Below are 14,749 nucleotides of genomic sequence, written 5' to 3' on the forward strand. Positions count from 1 at the left end.
ATGTAATACATACTTGACATACTTGATCATAATACATTTGTTTCTAGGTAAGTGAGCAAATTTATTAATAAAGAAAAAATTTTCAGAAAGAAGAAAAAATGATTAAAAAAGTATACAGTACGAAGAAACTTTGAGTAAATTATTATGTCTCACAATGAGTCATAAGCCATTGTCAAAGGTTTTGTAAGCTCTTATGCTAGTTGATCATTCTGTCACTTCTTTTGTTTCTGAACATCAGGTGACTTCAGGTACACATTGGCATCCAAATTGGTGTAGTCTTGTGGGGATGACAGTTATAAAAAGTATTGGAGTTGTCATCTGGCCGCATTTGTGGTCCCGTGATCCAGGAATTCCAAGCACTATTGCTGATGCTGCAGATATTGTGGGGCATGTTTTCAGCTGTCAGGGCTTCATGAAGAAGATGGGGGGAAGAGTGCCCACACTCACTCCAAAAAAATTCTTATGATGTCAGCCCAAATATTGGCATGCCTGGAGTTTTGGTCAGGCCAGTGTCTCTTCAAAGAATCATAGAGGAGTGGTGAATCTGGGCCATTGGTGAAGCAACAAATGTGGGTGATGGATGCAGCTGGGGTGGCTTTACCAGGTCAGGAACTTAGCCTACCCATGCCTTTCCAGATTGCCAGCTTTCAGCTGCATGGCAGGTTACCCATAATTTTTCATGACTTGGTTTACTTTTCTCTAGAGAACTGAGTGAGTATATAGAGCTGTCCAAATCCCTTGCTCATTTTTGTTCATTTGTTTTGGGGTCATACCTAGCTTTGTTCAGGACTTCCTCCTGACTCTGTACTTAGAAAACAGTCCTGAAGATGCATGGGTAACCTGCAGGATGCCAGGGATCAAACCTGGATGGGTACTGTTGCTTCGGTCCCAGCCCCACACTTTTTAGACTACTGTCACTTACTGTCTGTCAGAATACCACTTTGTGCTCTGATTCATTATTTTCTCAATATTCAATAGCAGTGAGTCACTGTATCGAGATATTTCAATATTCAACCTGATAGCTGATACTTCACTATTCCATTTCAATGTTCTGATATCTGATAATCACTATTGCATTTCAGTGTTCTCTATCTCAATATCAGTGACTCAGCAGCTCCATATTATGTCTCAAGATCAGTGATCACTTTTAAACATATGATGAAAGAGTTTATATTAGTCATTTTTTCCCAATATAACTTGCATGCTATCCTTGTGCAGGGGCCATGCTATTCTTCTCTGTATCGTTCCAATTGTAGTATGTATGCTGCCGGAGTGAGCACCCCAATATAACTCGAATCATTGACATCACTGCTTATTTTGACTTCACAATTGCTCACTTGAAGGAAACTTTATCATTTGAATTGGCACTTCTTTACTGCCGCTCGGTCTGAATGTTGGACCATGGATTTGCTGGGTGTTCTCCCTCCCGACATGTGTGTGTCTGTCTAGGGTGCCTGGTGCTGGGTCGTCCTTTGCAGTCAGCATATCTTCCAACTGTTAAATAGATGGAGAATATCGGAAAAGACCATGTTTTGGATTCAGGGGTGATGTGGGGGTCAAAGAGATGATAGTCCGGTGGGTAGCAATTTGCCCGAAAACCAAACCAAACCAAACCAACGGGTGTGTGTGTGTCTTGTCATTACCTGCATACATATGGACACCTGTGTGTACATATACATGGATGTTCATCTCACTGGAAAACACCTTCATAGGCCACCTAGAATCATCTTTGACCAGATATCTGGGTTCTGCGGTTTAGCTCCCCTGTATCCAAAGTCAGTCTTTAGAGTGACTCTGGGTCCTGGCACTGCCTGTGAGGCTTGTCCCAAGTTGTTCCTCAGCAGTAGCCCTGGAGCCTCCCCTGGGCAGCCCCGAGTGCCTCTGTGCTATGAGCCCTGGTGCTCACCCTGCGAGGGCACCGTTGCTGTCTCTGCCACTTTGTCTCCCACTCAGGCTTCTTGGCCACTCTTCTTCCTCAAACACAGGAGACAGTACCCCCCACGTTTCTGCCTTTTCCTTTTGGGGAGCAGAAATGGTGCCCACGAGACGGCTGGCAGAGTGGACGCCGTGTCAGATAAATTCTCTCGGGATGAGTGGGGTGAGCTCAGTCCAAGGGCTCAGAGCCACAGTGCTCGGCTTGAAGGGGCCTTTTGAGGGGACCGAATATGGAAGCAGGTGGGAGAAAAGAAACTTGTCGGGAGCCTTTACCCCAGGGCCAACTGGGGTGTCCAAAAAGGAGTGCAGGAGAGAGAGGACGGGAAGGGCCAGGTGCTTCTCTGTCCACTACTCGCCTGCACATGCTTCCTCTCCTGCTTCCCCTGCTGTGCTTTCTCTTCACCTCCCTGAGCCCTTGAGGGGCTCTGAGGACTTGGGCACAGGCCAGTTTGAGTCCCGGCTCTGGGTGGTCCCCGCATACCTTCAGAAGGAAGCCTTCGCACCAACGGTGTGGCCCCAAGCCAAAAGATCCAATGAAGTCACCTAGAGGAGGGTGCTGTTCACTTCCCAGGAGGGCCACAGGTCACCCCCAAAACCCAGGACTGCAGCCCATAAGCATTGGCTCAGGAGAGCAGTCTTCAGCAGAGCAGCGGGTGGGCTGGTTCTGCCAGAGAAACTGAGGCAGCTCACAACACTCAGAATCACAGCTGTGGAACTGATAGCTATCCCCCTCCTCCCCATCGCTTCCCTTTACCTCCCACTCACCTTTTCCTTTCTCCCTTCTGCCACCCATTCCCCCCCTCCCTTTCCCCTCCCTCTCCTCTGCCCCCAAAGCCTTGGTCAGTAAAATTTAAATTTTCCTAATTCTGTCTTTCCAATGGATTTGGGATGCGCTGCATTTGGGGGTGATCTGGTCTCAAAACACCCTGGCTGGTGCGGAGAAGCAAGAAACGACTCCCCGAACTGCCTGATTAGTACCTGGCAGACTCAGCCTTTCCCCGCCGCACTCGCCCCTTGTCATCCCCCATATGGCAGCTGTCAGGCCCGGCTGGAGCCCGCTGGACCCTGGGGACACTTTGTCCTCCTCACTCAGACAAGAGTGAGCACAAAGAGGAGGAAGGACTGTTCCGGCTGAAAACTGGCCCAAACCCGGGTCCATCTCCATCTCCCAAGTGCCTAACAAGTGAATTCTTTTTGTTGTTGTTGTTGTTTTTGTTTGGGGGACCACAACTGCCGGTGTTCAAAGCTCACTCCTGGTGGGGATCAGGGCACTGTTGGTGATGCCAGAGATTGAACTAGGGTCAGTCGTGCCCTCCCCAACAGTTGTGCTGTGGCTCAGGCCCCCCCTTGAGTTTCTTCTGGTGTAATCTAGGCTGCTCTTTGCAAGAACTTCCCAGTTGATTCTCTTCAGTGCTAAGTGCAGCATGACAGGGATGGTGACAAGGCTACTTGCTTCTGGTTAAGGCTCTTTTGGGGAAGGATCTCTCTCTCAGGTTTGCAGCGTCCTCACACAGCCCCAGCTCACCACTCAGCAAAATCCCTGTCACCTCTTGCACTGGGCTGCACTGGGTTCAATCAGGCCTTTTGCAGAGGGCAGCAAGGGGTCACTGACGTCAGCCCTGGGAAGCTGGACTCAGTTCCCCTCACGTCCCAGCATGGACTCCGGATCTAATTCAGAACTGACATCGTCTGAGCTTGGTCTGGCAGGTTTGTGTCTTCCTGGGGAAGTTCTGAGTTCGTGGATGTCCCATAGAAATGAGAAGGTCCCGTGTTGTATCTTAAGTTGGGATTCCTTCTTGGAACTGAGCAACAGAGCGGCTGCGTATTCTATTATTCTTTGAGAATACAGTAGTTACCATTCAGATTTCTTTTTTTTGGTGGGGGGGTCACTCCTGGCTCTATGCTTAGAAGTCATTCCTGGCAGGCTCGGGGGACCATATGAGATGCCTGGATTTGAATCACTGTCCTTCTGCATGCAAGGCAAATGCCCTACCTCCATGCTATCTCTCTGGCCCCCAAATTTCTTTTTTGTGGGGAGACCACACCTGGCAACACTTAGGGGTTACTCCTGGCTCTATGCTCCTGGCAGGCTCAGGGGACTATATGGGATGCTGGGAACCAAGCCAGAGTCCGTCTGGGATTGGCTGCGTGCAAGACAAATGCTCTACCTCTGTGCTATCACTCTGGCCTCTAGTCCAAATTTCTGAATGGGGACCATTATCTATACTTTTTTTTTTCCCCATTGTCTCCTTTATTTCATTTTATTGATTTATTCTTTGGTTTTTGTTTTGGGACCACACACAGCTGTGCTTAGTCTTGACTTTGTGCTCAGAATTCACTCCTGGCAGGCTCAGGGACCATGTGATGCTGGGGTTCACACCCAGGTTGGTCCCCTCGATGGCAAGCGTCTAACCTGTTGTGCTCTCTCTTCAGACCCTGTATTTTTAAAAATTCTGTTTATTTCAGGTCACACCCAACAGTATTCACTCTTTCTTTGCACTCAGGGATTGATTTTCTGGGGCTTGAGGGACCATATGGGGACCTGGGGATGAAACCCAGCTTGGCTGTGTGTAAAGCAAGCACCCTGGTTACTATATGACATCTCTCCTTTATGTGTGTGTGTGTGTGTGTGTGGTGTGTGTGTGTGTGTGTGTGTGTGTGTGTGTGTGTGTGTGTGTGTGTGTGTTTGGGCCACACCTGGCAGTGCTCATGGGTTACTCCTGGCTCTGCGACCAGAAACTATTGCTGGCAGGCTCAGGGGATCATAAGGGATGCCAGGGATCGAACCCAGATCAGGTAAACATCCTCCCTGCTGTGCTATCACTCTGGTCCCCATCTCCCCAGGTTAGTTTTTGTTTTTGTTTTTCTTAAAGTCTTGCAGTCGTGAGGCTGACCTGGCTTGGTAGGACAGTTTATTTTGTCCCCTCGCAGAAACAATGCATATTGTCAAAAAGAAAGAGAGAAAGAAAGGAAAAAACCCTCAAGCATGGCCTCCCTCGAACAGTTTCTTCCTAGCAGTGCTGCTGGCATTGGCCCAAGAACTCGTGAAGAACGATCCAATTTTGTGCCTTTGAAGACTAGCCAGCACTCTTAATGAAACCAAAGCGTCCTGAAGTTCTCCAGCTCATTTAAATCTCAAATTGTACATTTTAAATGAAGTTTTATTCTTTCTTTTTATTATTGACAATAAATATACTTTATTTCTTATTAGCCTCGAAAGCCCAAGTGAGACTGCCAGGAGAACAGACATGTTTTCCCAAGATTTACCATTAAGGGGGCCATGAATAAGACCCTGGGTACAGCCACACAATTAGATTTCCCAGGCCCCATTTATTAAGTAACAGCGATTAATGCCAACCATCGAAAACAATTTTGAACCCCATCAGTTTAAGTCAGGAGGGCGAACTTAATATGATAATTCATCGGGGCTGAACCGCGGCCGCTTAGCGGGAGCATGTGGGAATGGGGAACACTCACCTCGAGTCTGAAGCGGCCGCTGTGCTGATGAATATCTTCGTTCTATTAAAGAACTTTGAGGGGGGGAGAGAAATTTGGAATTTCAGCAATTGTTCCCTTCGAGGCTGAAAACCCAACCTGATCTCATACTGGGACCATTCTGGTCCGCATATTTCCCTCATTTGCCTCCGCTCCTAATATGACAGCAAGACACAAATAACTGTTTCTAATAATATCCGATGGAGTTGTGGAGGACAGCATTTTAATGCAGTAAAAGACCTCCCCGTGGGGCTGTTATTGCCACCATCGACAGCAGCCACACCGTGGCAACCGGAGTCTCTTAATTGATTCGTTTAATTAGCAGGAGCTGAGGCTGGGGGCTGTCTTGTCATCTGCTGCTGCAGGACCCCAAATCGGCATTATGCCTTCATTCCTTCATAGTCAGAGGTACCGAAGCGTCAGCTTTCCCCCACCTGCAGCCCTCACCTCTAGAAGAAGAAAGTTCTACTCCTGGCCACTCTTGGCTAGGAGACTTCGCTTTTGAGTAGTAAACTGGTTAGCAGCCAAATAATCGGATTTGGGGAAGACCCCAGATCTGTTGGGTCTGGAGGAGAGATGAGTGGCAAGGAGGGTGCTTGCCTTGAATGCAGCAACCCCAAATGGTCCCCGAAAACCCCAAGGTGTGTTACCTCAATGCAAAGCCGGGGATAAGCCCTGGTGTGTGGGGTTCATCCCGTCAGACTTGTCACCTTTTCTTTTCTTTTTTGTCTGTTTTTGTTTTGGGGCCACACCCAGTGATGCCCAGGGGTTACTCCTGGCTCTGTGCTCAGAAATTGCTCCGGGCTCAGGGGACCATATGGGATACTGGGGATTGAACCTGGGTCCATCCCAGGTTGACAGCGTGCAAAGCAAATGTCCTAGCACCGTGCTATCACTTCATCACCTTTGCTTTTCTGCATCAACGCTCATTTTGCAAAAATTCAAGGGTGTCCACACTGTGTTTCTACTTGATGGTGAAAATAGACTTTGGAGATTTCTCTCCCTGATTTGGGGGTCCATCCTATGGGCTGACTCTGTTTGTAACTCCTAGGCCTTGTTCTCCACTCTCTGTCCTTCTCCTTCCTCTGCCTGGGGTGATGGCCTACTGGGATTTTAACCCATGACTTCCGACCCCAGGGACCCATGGCAGCATGAATCTGCTACCTTCTCCTCATCCCTTCCTAGGTCACAAGGTTGAATCGTCCCTGAGGTCCCCTGTCACCCAGAACCCTCTCCTTAGAGCTGTCTGCAGGTGGAATCGTGGGTAACTACATTAAAACGTAGTGAAATAATAACAGCAACCCACCTGTGATGAATACAAGCCTCAAGTAGCACTCATTGACTAAGACTGCATCTGGGGGCCAGAGATATAGTACAGTGGGCAGGGCGCTTGTCTTGCATGAGGCTGACCTGAGTTTCCCCCATGGTCCCCCTAGGTACCACCAGGAATGATTCCTCAGCACAGAGCCAGGGGTAGCCCCCGAGCACCGCTGGGTATAACCCCAAAACACGACACACAGAAGAACTCTGTGTTTCATACACCTGGACATGCATTTCCATGCACTTGATGCACATAGCTTGGAGCTAGCATTCTGGCACGCAGTTGGCTAGTCAGACCAAAGAAAGGCCTGGCCGTGCTGAGTGAGGGTACAACAGTGCCCCCGCTATCTGCATGGTCCTATCATTGCTGTTTGGGAGCATTGTGGAAGGGGAGGGTGAGCCTCGAGGACCTCTTGGAGAGTGCCCACAGCATGGGGCTTCTTGCTTCGCTGCCGCCACGACATGAGCTGTGGACCAAATCCTCTGTGATCTGTGAGGCCACTGGCAGCTTGTTGTGTGACCTCAGTCATGAGGCCACCGTATCTGGAACGTCCTAGTTACCAAGAGAAGCCCAGAGTCTCACTTCCATCTGCCAAAGGGAAAAGTTTTTTGTTTGTTTGTTTGTTTTGGTTTTGAATTTTGGGCCACACCTGGCGATGCTCTGGGTTTCCTGCTGACTCTGCACTCAGGAATCCTTGGAGCAGAGAGATGGCACAGCAGTAGGGCATTTGCCTTACTCACAGCCGATCCAGGAAGGATGGTGGTTCGAATCCCCGCATCCCATATGATCCCCTGAGCTTGCCAGGAGCAACCCCTGAGCACCACCAGATGTGACCTACCCCCCACCCCCAAGAAATAACTCCTGGCGATGTTTGGGGACCATGTAAGATGCCAGTGTAAGGCAAGTGCCTTCCATGCAGTGCTATGGCTCTGGCTCCTGGGAAGAGGAATTGAATGAGTAGCTTTGTCTTGCCTTGCCATGATGCGATGTGTCTGGGTTTCGTAATGCCCCCTAAATTCCATTCTGTCTCTAGCCCCTGGGAGTGAACAAAAACAACAGACATCCCCATTCTTGGGCATTGTGTAGGTTTTCCGTGCAACAGTGACTGCAAGGGACCTTCAGAGGAACCCCAGGATTTTTGCTAAGGGAAGCTGGTTGACCTGAATGAGTTCACTCAGTTTGCTGGTCCCCAGTTCTGTTGTCATCAGGATAGTAACTTTTATGGCAGTGGTGAGACTCAAGTGGATAAATAAGGGAATGAATGGATAAATGGGTGAGTGAATGAATGAATGAATGGATGAGTGATTCAGACTGAACCTCAGTCCAGGTCTCTTTGAGGCTGCCTCATGCCCTGTTCCTGGCCTTGTACCCAGAGATCTCCCCTGCAGTACTGGGCATCAAATCGGACTAGTCATGAGCACAGAAGGTGCCAGCTCCTGGTCCCCACCATGTCTCAATTCATTTCTTACCACCCAGTTTGGCTAAGTAGGCCCAGGTGTCTGGGTCTTTGGAACCCAGAGAACCTATTGTTCAGGGCTGCTGGGAGTTTTCTGGAGTTCAGCTGCACTCCTGACTCTCCCCTCTTTGGACAGAAGAGCCTTCCAGAACTGTCACCTACCAGATAAGGCAGCTTGCAAGTCACACCCAGCCTCTGCCCTCATGTGCGTCCAAGAGCCAACCACACACTTTGCATGCAGGCCCCCCACCCCAGTTCAATCCCCAGCTCCACTTACATGGTCCCCCAAGCCCTGCCAGGAGCCATCACTGAGCACAGAGCAGGGAGCCAGCCCAGAGAGTTCCTCGAGTTCAGCCATGCTTGAGCATTTCCGGTGGGACTTGCCCGCTGTGGGCTGTGTGACCGTGAGCTGGGGCAGTTGCTGGTGGCCTTGAGGGAGAGCTGTGTGCCATGTCAGTCCTGGGAGTGCATCCCCCTGTGGTGCCTTGACATTTCCCTGGCTCATTTTGGGGTGATTGGGATGCATCACTGACTACTATGCATGGTCCTGTACCCCATCTCTTCATTTCTGGGGGACATTTGCTGGCTGATCTGTGCAGCCTTAGTACTAATAATCAACACAGTTTGCTGTGTGTGTGTGTGTGTGTGTGTGTGTGTGTGTGTGTGTGTGTGTGTGTGTGTGTGTGTGTGTGTTTCCGGGGGAACTGCAGATGCTTCTCAGCTATTCTGAGGGAATGTGATCAGCCCCCTGGGGTGAACGCTCTGTGCCACCTGCTTTGGAGAAGCGCGTTTTATTGAACAGAAGAAGGTATAGAATTGAATTGCTCATATTTGTTTTCTTTTGGGCGCTGATAATAGTATTTCAAGCACAAGCATCTCAATAAATATTTAGTAAATACCTCATCCAATAGGAGGGAAGGAGGGAGGGAGGGAGGGAGGGAGGAAGGAGGAAGGAAGGAAGGAAGGAAGGAAGGAAGGAAGGAAGGAAGGAAGGAAGGAAGGAAGGAAGGAAGGAAGGGCTCTTTTCCTTCTTCAAAGGCAAATATATTCATTTGACTTTTAAGTGGGACTTGCAAATGTTAATTTCGGGTGCTGTCCTGTCCCCACCTCTGCGAAATCCAGTTATTTGGGGGCCCAAGAGGAGAAAATACAGGGGTTAAAGTCACTTGCTTTGCATGTGGCTGGCCCTGGATTCAATCCTTGGCACCACATAGGGCCCCCTAAGCAGAGAACCAAGAGGAAGTCCTGAGCAATGCCAGGTGAAGCGCCCCCCACCCCCCTACACACACACACACACACACACACACACACACACACACACACACACACACACACACACACACACACACAGACAAATACTGCAAGAAAAAGGAATAAGAGAGAAAGTGCACTTAGGGGCTAGAGAAATAGTCAGGTCAGCCTCATGCAATGGGAACGCTCCTTGCTGTACTATGGCTCCAGCCCTCTGTCCCCATCTTTGAGGCCACTGTTCTTCTTTGCTGTGGCTCTGATGCTTTCTTCCCAGAGAAGATTCATATGGCGGTTTCTCCAGCCTGTTCCAACAGTTGCATTGAACCTGCATGCTGGGGAACCCACCCACTCCTGTGATAGGGGAGGAGACTGGGGTGGGGGAGTGGGGGAGCTGAGCTATGTCCAACCTCCAGCCCTGCTAAAGCGTGTCCAGTTTGGTCAGTACTGGGGGGGTGGGGACACCCAGCTGTGGTCAGACCTCACTTGGCTCTGAGCTCAGGGCTCACTCATTCTTGTCGGGGCTGGAGGAGCCCAAATGGTGCTTGCTGACCAACCAAGCCCATGACAAGCGCCTGACTCCAGTCCCTCTCTTGTATTCCCATAAAAATGATGTGACCATCACCACTATCTGGGCCTCCTGGGGAAAGTGGGCTGCGACCTTCATCCCCAGGCTAGTGTGTGTGTGTGTGTGTGTGTGTGTGTGTGTGTGTGTGTGTGTGTGTGTGTGTGTGTGTGTGTGGTGGGTTCTGAGGACACCCCAAGCCCAGTTCTAAAGTCCTTTCATCCCCTGGGCCTTGTTGACCGAGTTCTCTGTGGTTCTCTGAGTAGCGCCCCCTCATGGTCGCTAATGTCTTTCAGTCTGCTTGTTGTAAGCAGTAGGAATAAGTCCAGGTTGACCCACAGCAGGTGATCCTTGGGGACAGTGGCCCTCCCTGGGTGTGATGCCCCAAGTTCTCATCCGTTTTCTGTTTCATCTATTGCATTCTCCATAGCACTGATATGCCGCACTCTCTTGATCTCTCTGAGATTTTATTTTAGGCCCCTCGTTGACAGTTCTGCACCTGTTCAGGTTTCTTGGATTTCTTCATTCCATGAGCCTGCCTGCTTCCCTCTGCTCTATCCTGGCTCATGTCTTTTCTAGCTGTTAATGAGTACTGCAGGGCCAGATAGAGAGCTCAGTGGTCATTCCCCCTACCACCAGCACCACACCAGGAAAGACCTCAGGGCTCAGAGCTGTGAGCACCCCTGAGTACTGCCACCCCAATCCAAAATAAATAAGGTGCGTCATGTGAGGAGGGGAGGGAATATGATATCCCAGGCGTGGCTTTGTGGAAACATGTGTTTTTCGGTTTTTCAAGGGGAGATGTCTCTGCAGGGCTTCTGGATCAGGTGGAAGGTCCCCCGTGTTTTGAGGGGCTGCCAGGCCTCCTCCAGGCCCATCACGAGAGCTTCCACCAAGGTCTCTCCAGCCTGGGGTGGCGTCTAGGTGTTCCACAGGGCCCCCTGGATTCTGGGAAAGCAGGACCTATCTCCAATAAAACTCCCTCCTGTGGGATTGGTTTCTCCTTGTGCCCCGGAACCATCATAATTAGTCCAGAATGTGTGTTCACTGTTGGGTTGTGTTTGTGTGTTTAGTGTGTTTGTGTGTTTTTGTGTGTGTGTGTTTAAACAGTGCTAATGCGACTGTGGACCAGATGCATTTTAATTATTGCATATTTCCTATTCCATTGCTTCTTCCTTCCTCCAATATTTTTGATATTGAGCAAAAGCAGTTCCTTTCATTTCCCTAGGACTGGCTCTTTTTTATTTTTATTTTTTATTTTTTGCGGTGCATGCCGAAGGCAGGTTGTTATAGAATGGGGGGGGGGTGAATGATCAGCCCCCACCCCGGGAGAAAACGGGATGGGGTACCCTTTTATTTCCTTTTCAAAAGGCAACTTGTAATATTGTGGCCAACTGCTAAGTTTTTTTTTTTCTTTGAGCATGACTGGGCAGTTGCCTTGTGATCTGTGTGAGCGGGCGTTTGGCTTTGAAAACTCCATGAAAATATTTGCCCAAGCTTCAAATGCTGGTTCTTTACCAGGAGTTGGCCCAGGACCACCTGCCTTTGTGGGAGGAGCTGCGTTGTATTTAATTAGCACCAATACTGTGAAGATGAGAAACATATTAAGTATCTTTCCGAGTCACTAGCTCAGAATTAGCGGGGGGGGGGGGGGGGGGGGGAGGGGGGGAGAGTAGAGTGCCTGTCTCTCCTCTACTGCCATGGAGCACCACCATTTGTTCATTCATTCATTCATTCTCTCATTCATTCACTCCATTGATTCTCTCCCTCATATGTTCCTTCACTCATTTGCTCATCCATCCATTCACTCCCTCACTTAGCCATTCCTCACTCCATCACTCACCCATTCACTCCCTAATTTGTCCATTCACGCATTCACTCATCTGTTCTTTTATTCTCCCCCTCATTCATCTATTCCCTCGCTCATCCATTCATTTATTCACTCCTGTGTCCTATGCTAACCCATGTCCTGGAGACATGCAAGGTTCAGGGCTCTGGGGTTGTGTCATGCAGAAGCAGCTGGAGTCCCCCATCCAGTCTGCATTCATGCCACACACCTGCCTTCCTCCTTCTTGCAGCAGAACCTAATGCTCTGAGGCTGCTTCTCCTCGGAAGGTCAGTCTGTGGGGGTAGAGAGATTTTTGGGTCCCCATGTGGCCCTTTCCTCCCCTTTCCTTCTTAGAGGAAGCCCCAGCATTTTCATCTTCTCGTGCTGGTTGGTTTGGCAGTGGCATTGGAAGGGGCCAATCCTGTCGTGTGTGGGAGACAGACCCCCAAGGCCCCGGCTTGCCAATGGCCTGCCAAGCCTCTGCCCCCAGCCTCTCCTCAGCCACTCGTGTTCTGGGCTTCCTGTCTCTCCCCGCTGTGGGACTCCTTCCCTGTCTTCCTTGGCTTTTGTTTTGCATTTGATAGTTATTACTCACGTCAATTATATATTTCCCATCTGTTTGCATACAGAGTCGTTTGTGCGCTGGTAATGGGGGAGGTTATGCCTGTGTGAGGCCAGGGGGTATATGGGAAATCTGCTGGGTTTCCCATCAACTGGTACTGTTCGAAAAACTGATTTATGTGTTATGTAATGCACAGACTAAGACTGAGGGCACTCTGGGGGCTGCCTTATGGGGCCTGAGCGGCGACAGCACAGCAGGGAGGGCACTTGCCTTGAAAGCGGCTGACTCGGGTTCCAACTCCGGCATCCCGTGTAGTCCCCCTGAGCACTTCCAGGAGTGATTCCCAAGTGCAGAGCCGGGACTAAGCACTGAGCATTGCTGGGTGTGGCACAAACGTAAAATAAAAATATCCACAAGATGGAGAGACCGCCCCAAGCACCGCATTTCTAACCCCTTAGGTGGATGGTTCTGATGAAGCAGGGTAGCGGCGGAGAAATAATACCAAGCCAGTCAAAAGATTAATCAGAGTTTAGTCTGTTTTTTCCTCATGACCTTTCTGCCTCATGGCCTTTCTGCCTCATGGCCTCTCTCTGCCATGTTCTTTCTCTGCCGAGCCCAAAGCCAGGCTCCTTTCTTTATTCAAACCAATTCCCTAGCCCCTGAGGGAGGAAGGTCTAGTAATCCAGGTGGACTTTTATATATTATAGGAAGTGGAAGTTGGGGACCACTTTTCTTTGGGGTTGATACTTACACCCAAAACCAAAACCAAAAGCAAGCAAGCAAGCAAACAAAAAGTCGCTTTAATGTCTGGGCAGACATTACTGTGTTACCGTAATTTGATTCTGGCCTTATTCTCCATCTTTATCTCTGTCTCTGTCTCTCTACCCTCCCTCCTCTCTCTTTCCCCCAAATCTTTCCCCAAGTTCTCAGGACATAGCCCTGTTAAAAGGGATCAAGAAAGCCTAGGGCCCAATGAAGGCCCAAGGTCCAGGAATGCCAAGGGCCCGAGGGAAAACCCATGGTTCGGGATGCCCAGGGTCTGGGAGAGCCCACCGCCTTAATTAGAGACCACGAACCTTCAGAGACTAATCAGTAAAGTGGTTTATTTCTCCAGAGCTCTGGGGTGTCACCACAAGCCAGGAATTCAATCTGCTGTGAGACCCCAGCATCCAAATTCACAGACATTTAAGGGAATTCATATGATAATAAGCACACAGGTCAAAGCAGTCCATAGATTTATACAGTTTAAATTATCCAATAATTTTTACAGAAAAGGCACAATTTTCTGTCTGTTCAGCCCCTTCATGACATTATCTACCCCAACTCCTAGACTGATGGCATGTAGAGAAGGCTGGACCTTCCAGGTGGTCTCCTAATCTATAGGGTGGAGGACCCATACCCTTGACAATGTAGTGACCAGAGCAATTAGGAAAAGGAAGCCTTGTTTATTATATCACACTTCAAGCAAGCCAGTGACAGAAGCAAGAATAACATTAAATTAAATTTTACCCTTATTCCATACTTTTTGTGCCATCTATGTGTTAATTTTTTAGTGACTGTGTACAATTATTCCTCCCTAATCTTCAAGGGCCATCTGCCATCTCTTGGTCCCTCCCTCTTGCAGGGACCAAGGATTCCCAATGCTGGAATGGAGGATGGTCAGTCTGGTTCCACCTCCTTCCCATGTCCTTCCAAGGTGTATCTGTGCTGGAATGCAAGATGTCCTTGCACTGGAATGTCCTTATGGTTTACAGCCTGGTTCCAGGAATCAGCTATCTCTTTGGGCCTAGTCTTCCTTACCTTTAATTGCAGCCTGTAACTAAATTTGCAGTCACGCCTATTACTAAGAAATCACTATTCCTTATTAAAAACTATTTGAATACTTGAATACTTACCTGGCAGGGGCGATTCCATGATCACGAAGGTGGTTTCCCCAGGGTGAGGCTCGCCCATTGCACTCCGGGCATGCTGACCCCCGTGATTTCCCCAAATGTGGGAAACTTTACTGCAATCGTGGAGAACTGTGTGCGTGCTCTCCCCGGGGGGGGGGGGGGGACTACTTGAGAAACATTATAAAATTACTTAAGAACACACTATGTCAAAAATGTCCATTTCAACATCTGCTCTCACCAGCTTTTAGGAGAAGGGAATTTGAGGGTGCTTATCTGACACCCTGCATGGGGGGGGGTCTGACAAAGAATTGCTCCATAAACTTCAGGAACATTTCTGAGACAGATTTCACATTTGCAAGCAGATGTTGCATTCTCCTTCACAGGTCCCATGGAACTTTCTAGAGTTCCCACTCACTTTCTAGATGCTTCTTTGTAACTGAGGCTGAT

The 14,749-nt window shown here is 49.2% G+C and overlaps 1 protein-coding gene, 1 non-coding gene and 1 pseudogene across 2 annotated transcripts in view; 2 read left to right on the forward strand and 1 right to left on the reverse strand.

The window, feature by feature from the left end:
- PCCA (propionyl-CoA carboxylase subunit alpha) overlaps positions 1–14,749 on the forward strand; it is a 263,459-nt gene that overhangs the window by 212,146 nt on the left and 36,564 nt on the right. The window lies entirely within an intron of this gene.
- LOC126017150 (U6 spliceosomal RNA) lies at positions 1,173–1,280 on the reverse strand. Its single transcript, XR_007498813.1, has one exon. It is a non-coding gene; the product is annotated as a U6 spliceosomal RNA (small nuclear RNA).
- LOC126016774 (uncharacterized) lies at positions 14,298–14,452 on the forward strand (annotated as a pseudogene).

Source organism: Suncus etruscus, chromosome 8 (genome assembly GCF_024139225.1).
Source record: "Suncus etruscus isolate mSunEtr1 chromosome 8, mSunEtr1.pri.cur, whole genome shotgun sequence".
In the NCBI taxonomy this organism is placed as follows: domain Eukaryota; kingdom Metazoa; phylum Chordata; class Mammalia; order Eulipotyphla; family Soricidae; genus Suncus; species Suncus etruscus.